The sequence below is a fragment of the Quercus robur genome, chromosome 12 (genome assembly GCF_932294415.1).
Source record: "Quercus robur chromosome 12, dhQueRobu3.1, whole genome shotgun sequence".
Taxonomy (NCBI): domain Eukaryota; kingdom Viridiplantae; phylum Streptophyta; class Magnoliopsida; order Fagales; family Fagaceae; genus Quercus; species Quercus robur.
In genome coordinates this window covers 29,636,851-29,643,856 of record NC_065545.1, presented here as the reverse complement: position 1 = coordinate 29,643,856, position 7,006 = coordinate 29,636,851, and the positions used below count along the sequence as shown (strand labels likewise).

At 33.0% G+C, this 7,006-nt stretch overlaps 1 pseudogene; it reads right to left on the bottom strand.

The window, feature by feature from the left end:
• Positions 1-2,091: 2,091 nt before the first annotated feature.
• On the bottom strand, positions 2,092-3,636 carry LOC126709626 (7-deoxyloganetin glucosyltransferase-like; annotated as a pseudogene).
• Positions 3,637-7,006: the final 3,370 nt, after the last annotated feature.

The window sequence follows — 7,006 nt, the reverse complement described above, 5'->3', positions numbered from 1 at the left end:
AAATGTAGAAAGCTTTCAAAGAGAATTTTAAGAGAGAAACCCTAAAGAAAAACAAGATTGACTCATCCACAATCTTCATCCTTTGATTCTCCAAATTCCTCTACTCTCACCCTCTCCATTAATACATCCTTGAGAGGTACATTAGCTAAATCCTTATCTCACCATAACCATATCTATGAGGAGGCATTTTTGGTACTTGAGAAGCAGTTCGGAAGAGACCAATTCATTTTGGTTTATGTAATGGGCTATTGCGGGATCCGGTAAACTAGAGAAAACAAGGTTCGACGTAACCCTGTTGGAGCAAGAAACTTAGAGGGCCTAGGTGTATTGGGTAGATTAAGCTTGGAGGGTCCTCTGCTATTTATGTATCCCAACTTTATTCTCTAGTGGATTATTGACCACTTGGAGGGCGGGGGTGAGGTTTTTCACAGAGGACTTCGATTTCCTCTTTGATAACACATCGCTATGTTGTCCTTGTGTTTACATCTCTCTTCCCTTAATCTTTACCTTTTAATTATTGTTGTGGTTGTGATTAATTTCGGTTTATTTTGTTTTACCAATTCTATTTTAGCTTATTTTCATATTCCACACATACATTGTTTGATTTTCATATTCCGCACATATATTGTTTGATTATAAGCTTGTGTTAGTAATTTGTAAATTAAGGGTCTAAACATTCATAGGTATTTTACACACTATTTGAACTTTTAGATTATTGACCACTTGGAGGGCGACAGAGAGGTTTTTCGCCGAGAACTTCTGTTTCCTCTTCAATAACACATCGCCGTGTTATCTTTGTGTTTGCATCCTTCTTCCCTTAATCTTTATCATTTAATTGCTACTGTGGTTATGATTAATTATGGATTAGAGTGTTTTACCAATTTGGGTTTAGCTTATATTTCATATTCCGCACATATATTGTTTGATTATAAGCTTGTATTGGTATTTTTGTATTTGGAGGTCTAAACGTTCATTGGTGTTTTACACACTATTTGAACTTTCAATTGGTATTAAAGCAGATGCACTTGTTATGGTTTAAATACCTAAGTGTGATCCTTAACCCTTTGTGTTTATCTGCCATGGATAGTGCTTTGTATGCCTTTATGCATGTTTTGGATGTTAATGAATGTAACATGCCACGTGTTTGTGAAAATGTCTCTATAAGTGATAATCCTCATGATTGTGATGCTATGTTACATGAATCTTTGGGTGTTGTTGATATTCCTAACATCAAACTCTTGAAGAAAAATGCTAAGAAGTTTCATAAGAATTTGAGCAAGTTATTTTGTGAAAAATGATAATTTAATTGCTAAGCTCAATGAATCCAACAAATTGGTTGAGAAATGTAAGAAACTTGCTGAAAATTCTCTTGAAAAGCTAAAAGAGTTTGAATGTTTGAATATGGACTTGGATGCTAAACTTGTTTTGTCTAACAAACTTGTTGATGAGCTAAAATGTGAAAATAAATCTCTTAAGATACATGCCGAGTGTTTAATTGCTGAACCTATTGCTAAAAAGAATGAAAATATTTGTTGCAATCATGTTGTGGTACCCGATTTTGTGCCTATTGTGTATTCTACCTCAAAGGACAAATCAGTGTACATTCCTCCACACAAAAGAAATCAAAAGGTGGAGAGAAAGGCTATTAAATCAAAGCCTTCGTTTAGGTCTCAACCTAAGATTTTGGATGGATCTAAATTTGTTCCAACTTGTCACCATTGTGGTGTGATTGGTCATATAAGACCTCAATGTCATAAGGTGAAGAGAGAACAAAACCATGTTACTAGATCCCTCCCCAAAAAGCCTGGTGGACCTAAACACATTGTTTGTCACCATTGTGGTGCTTTTGGTCATCTAAGACCACATTGCTCTAAGTTTCATGCTCTTAAAAGAATCAAAAGAAAAGAGAACTTCTTAACTAACCAAGTGAAATGTAAAACCCCTTTTTATCCTTTTGTTTTTACACCCCTTTTACAAAACACACATGATAGAGAGCTTATACATTATTCTAATATTTCATATCTTTTATATTTTTCTATTCTCCCTATCAAATAGAGAAAGGTTTTTATTGTCACTTTTTTTCTAAAACAACTATCCTTTTGATAAAAGCACTTCATTCACCAAATTGTTCAAGTTAATGGATGACGAACCAAGTGGCTCAATGGCCTCTTCGGCCAACTTTTTCCACTCCATGACCTTTTTCTTCATTTTCTTACCCTTTTCTCTTTCCATTAATTCTCTCACAATCTTCTCCACTTCCTCTCTCTTCACATCATTATCAATCTCCATGCCAATGCACCAATCATTACAAGTATACTTGCAATTTGTTTGTTGATCTGCAAAGAATGGCCAACAAAGCATTGGCACTCCTGCACACACGCTTTCAATACTTGAATTCCACCCACTATGTGTTAAGAACCCTCCAATTGGTGGGTGGTTCAACACTTCCTCTTGAGGGCACCAACTAGCTATTAGACCTCTTTCTTTAGTTTCAAACTTGAACTCAAGTGGCAATATCACTAATTCACTGACAACTAAATCAGGCCTAATTATCCACAAAAATATATATTTACAATTTGCTAGTCCCCAACCAAATTCAACCAATTGTGAAGGTGTCATGATAGTTATACTACCAAAATTCACATATACCACTAAATTGGTGTCTTAGAGTTAGGCCAATGAAGGCATTCAGTTTCTTCCTCCCATAAACTATATCTAATTGATTTCAAAGGATCATTGGATAAGTGAATGAGTAATGATTGGAGAGGACCAATGGCATATACATGAGGAAGCATGGGCAAGAAACCATCCAAAACATCTTGCTCTAACGTGTCAAATGTTTGAACAACAATTCCAGAAGCCGTAGGAGCTCTCTCTACTGTTTTGATCACATATTTAAAGATAATATCATTTGGATCTATAGTTCAAACAAAGCTTGGGAGATCTTTCAGACGAATGTCTCTATTGCCTGGAATCCAATCTATAACTGTGTCCAAATATCCATTGGTTATATAACTCTCATCTGCAAAAACAAAGAAGGCCTTTTAACTTAACGATTTGATGTTAATCATAATAAAATAATGCAAGATTTCAATGTAGTTTTGCATATTTCATTAGACCTTTAAGCGGAATGATGCCTTTATCCTTGAGATGAGGAATCTACATGAAACCCATCAAGCTGCAAGCAGCGATAATGAAGAACATTACAATTGGGATTCCAAGTTCTTGAGCAGCGGTGATAGTGAATTGCATGAAACCATCTGAGATAATGCAAGTCAATGGGGGAATACTTGAAGTACCACTATCGAGTTTTACAAGGAGGTTGGAAAATGAGGCCAAGAAGTTTTTCGTAATGGAAACACAAAGAGAAGGAATGTCTTGGGTGGCATTGGGGTCCGATGGAGGGAGACCGTCTGGAATGGTTTCGAATCAGAAGTCAATCAAGCCATCTAAGGAGTTGGGGCCTCTAGATTTCAGAAAACGTTGATGGTTGACCTCAGTGTTAACAAAGGTTATGTGAAAACCTTTATGGTGGAGAAGTTCTGAAAACTTCAACATTGCTTTTATGTGGCTCTGAACTGGGTATGGAATACAAACTGCTTGAGGCTTATCAACTCCTAAAGTTTTGGAATCCATTTCCTACTTTTCTGTTATGTGTGTGAGCTTATGCACTTTCAATGTATATTATAATAAAATAGCCCTTTGTTTCAATCTATCTAGCTACTTTGTCACTTTTGGCAAGCTCTGGTATATTCGTTTCTCTGTGACGCATGAAAAAAGACAAGAATGCATGTAGCCAGCGGTTGATTCTACAAAGAAGAGAGCCAATGGAAGAGACAAATTAATACAATTCTTCTGGTTTTCTTTGATATGTCTGATGTTCATGAAACAAACCCTAGAGTATATTTACCATCTCACTTGGAAATTCTGTATGTAACATCATTGCAATTTGCAAACAATATTGATCTGTCGTAACTCTTCCTCCCCCTACCCCCATTTTTTTTTTTTTCTTTTTGGAAGCAATAATTATCTGTCCTTTTTCACTTGTAAATTGCTTTAGATTTGGCTACAAATATGACCTTTTGGTTATGTGTAAATGCACTTTCATTACAAAATGAAACATGTTTTGAATCTAGCCATTTTTTACAATTTTGGCTGCAAGGCCGACCTTTAACCTTCAAGCATTCTCATTTTTCTTTCCCTTGACAGTGAACGCGTGACAGAAGACAAATGCATGTCACCAACGGATGCTTCCTCAAAGAATAGGCCACTTGGCCAATGAAAAAATCTTCTTCTTTTTTTATACAATATATAATTCTACTCTAGCCTAATCTAAGTGTATATGTGTGAAACTCCTTCCTGGAGACTTGAACCCCGGCCTTTGCCCCCCACACTCCACAAGCATTTATACTTGTGAAGCGAGTGACCATCATACCAAGGATGTGCGGTGGTGCCAATGAAAGAATCAATCCCTTTTTGTTTTGCTTTAATATTTCTGATGGTAATGAAACAAGCTGAGACTATTTGTACGTTTCACTTGGAAATTATGTGTACAACATCTTTGCAAACAATACTTGTGTGTTGCATCTCCAATTTTGTATTTTTTTCCTTTTGAAAGCAATATATATATATATATATCTTGGAAATTGGAGGATAAAAGAATTAATTATATGCATTAAAAATTGGTTGCATAAGAGGAAAGAAATGTACATGTTTCAAGAGAAAATTAAGAACAAATTTATCATCTCATCAAAATAATTTGTTTTGTAAATCAGAGTTCAAAATTCTCTACTCAGAGATAGTATTTACTCCAAAAAAAAATCTGGGTTTAAAAAATAAGGACATAGTTAAAGTAAACAAAAATAAAATAAAATAAAAATCCTTTCCTTTTTTCCTTCTCAAATATTAATTTACAACCAAAAAATAAAAGCTTCAACTGCTATGAATGAGTCTCAAAGATATTGAATTACAAGTGTCCAAGCAACTTTGGAAGTTATTAGAGCAATCCTATTGAAATGAACTTGACTCTTATGCTTGCGAGCGTCATCCATTCCCTCTTTTCCTTCTCAAATTATCCTCTTAGCAAATAAAAACCTTAAGGGGCATTTGGTTTGTGGAATCAATATTATTCTTAGCCTCTAGATTTCTCGAAATGTGATATATACCACAATTTGGATGCTTAAAAATGTAACTTTTTTCTATATATGTTTGGTTTTATTAGAATTCTAAGATTTTATATTTGATTTATTCCTAAGAATCTTATAAACATTATTTATTTTTCACAAAATATCCTATGGTTTTAAAGACAATATCAATTTTTTTTCCCTCCAAATAAATAATGACAAATAAAATATACACTATAAATGATGACAAATTCAATGAGACTATAGTATAACATTGTTTGAATAGCATGTATAATACAAAAATAATTATTTAAATTGTCAATTTTATAATTATTATTCTTTGGTTTTATTTCTATTGGTTAAAGGGTAATTAAGGGAAAATGAGTAAAATTGTCAATTTAGAAAAAATCAATATAACTTTTTTTTCTTACATGGGAATGCAAATATCTATATGTTTTGAAGGGAATCAACATTTCTATAAAAAGGGAGTTAAGTGAGAATCCAAATTCCCCCAAACATTTGATTTTCTTGTGCAATTTGCAACCAAATATGAGAATGATATAGAATCTTCCAACATTCTTGAGAATCTTAAAATATTACCCAATGCCTCTTGAGAGTATTTTGGGTAAAGAGAAAGGACGCTTATAAAGATGTTAGTTTTTTATTTTAAAAAAATATGTAAATTATTTTCGTGAAGTACTCCTTTTAAAATGTGTTGAGAAAGAGCATACTCTAGATAAACAATAAAATAAAAAATAAAATAAAAGGCTTAAAAAGTCATGGTGATTATTCTCTTGTACTCACTTTACACAATTTTTTACATAATATCTACAATTGTACACAGTAATTTACACATTTTAAAGAGCGAAAATGTGATATCCACATTTAAATATAAAAATTGGATATAAAAGACAGATGTCATAATTGTTAACATTTGAAAGGTTTAGATAAGTTGTGTGAGACCATAATTACTCTCTACAATCAATGTACACTCAACTCTCAAAGTAGCTGGCAATTGCAGAACATGATATTAAAATTGTATACCCACCTTTTATCTACCCTTTACCGCTTATGGTGTAGGCAAATCTTTCTACGCAGCTCATTTCCTCTTTTTATATGCCCACCTACTCGTCTCTTCTCTACTGCTGATAGTATCACCTATAACTCCTTAGCCTCCTCTCTTCATAGACTATTTTTCGTCCTCGTCATCATCTCAAACAGCTCAAAATCATTCAATTCAATAAAAATAAAAATAAAAATTGTCCTTCAATTCATAAATTCATATTTTGTGTATAGACAAAGATTAATTCCAATCCAGTTTGAAGAAATCTTTTCTAACCCTAAACATGGCAGTTTATAAGACCATTCATGTAAGACAAGTGTTTTCTCCAAACTAATTAAGAGGAATCTCTTCTAACACAACACGTGACGATTTCTAAAACTATCTACATGTATTATTTAAACAAGTTATACAACCTTTTAGTCCACTAAAAAAAATTATACAACTTTTTAAAAATGTAATACGACTAAAGCTCGGATGCTCTTTTTAACCAACACTTAGTTGGAGTAAGATTTTTTCAAAAAAATTTGGAGACAAACTTTCTTCATCCAAGTATATTATTTAAATAAATTATGACTCATTAAAAAAGTCATGTAATTAAAATTACACATAAACAGTCTCTTCAATCGCTACATAATAGCTTAAGATAAAGATAGCTTCAAACCAGATTGGAGCTAAACTTTTCCTTTGTGTATTATTTCCAAAAAAAAAAAAAACTTGAAATTTAAATATGTATAAATAAAAGAGTATTGATTGCTGATCATTTTGATCTTTTGCAAGCGAGTATAAAGTGACATCGTAATTCAACAATACAATTATATGA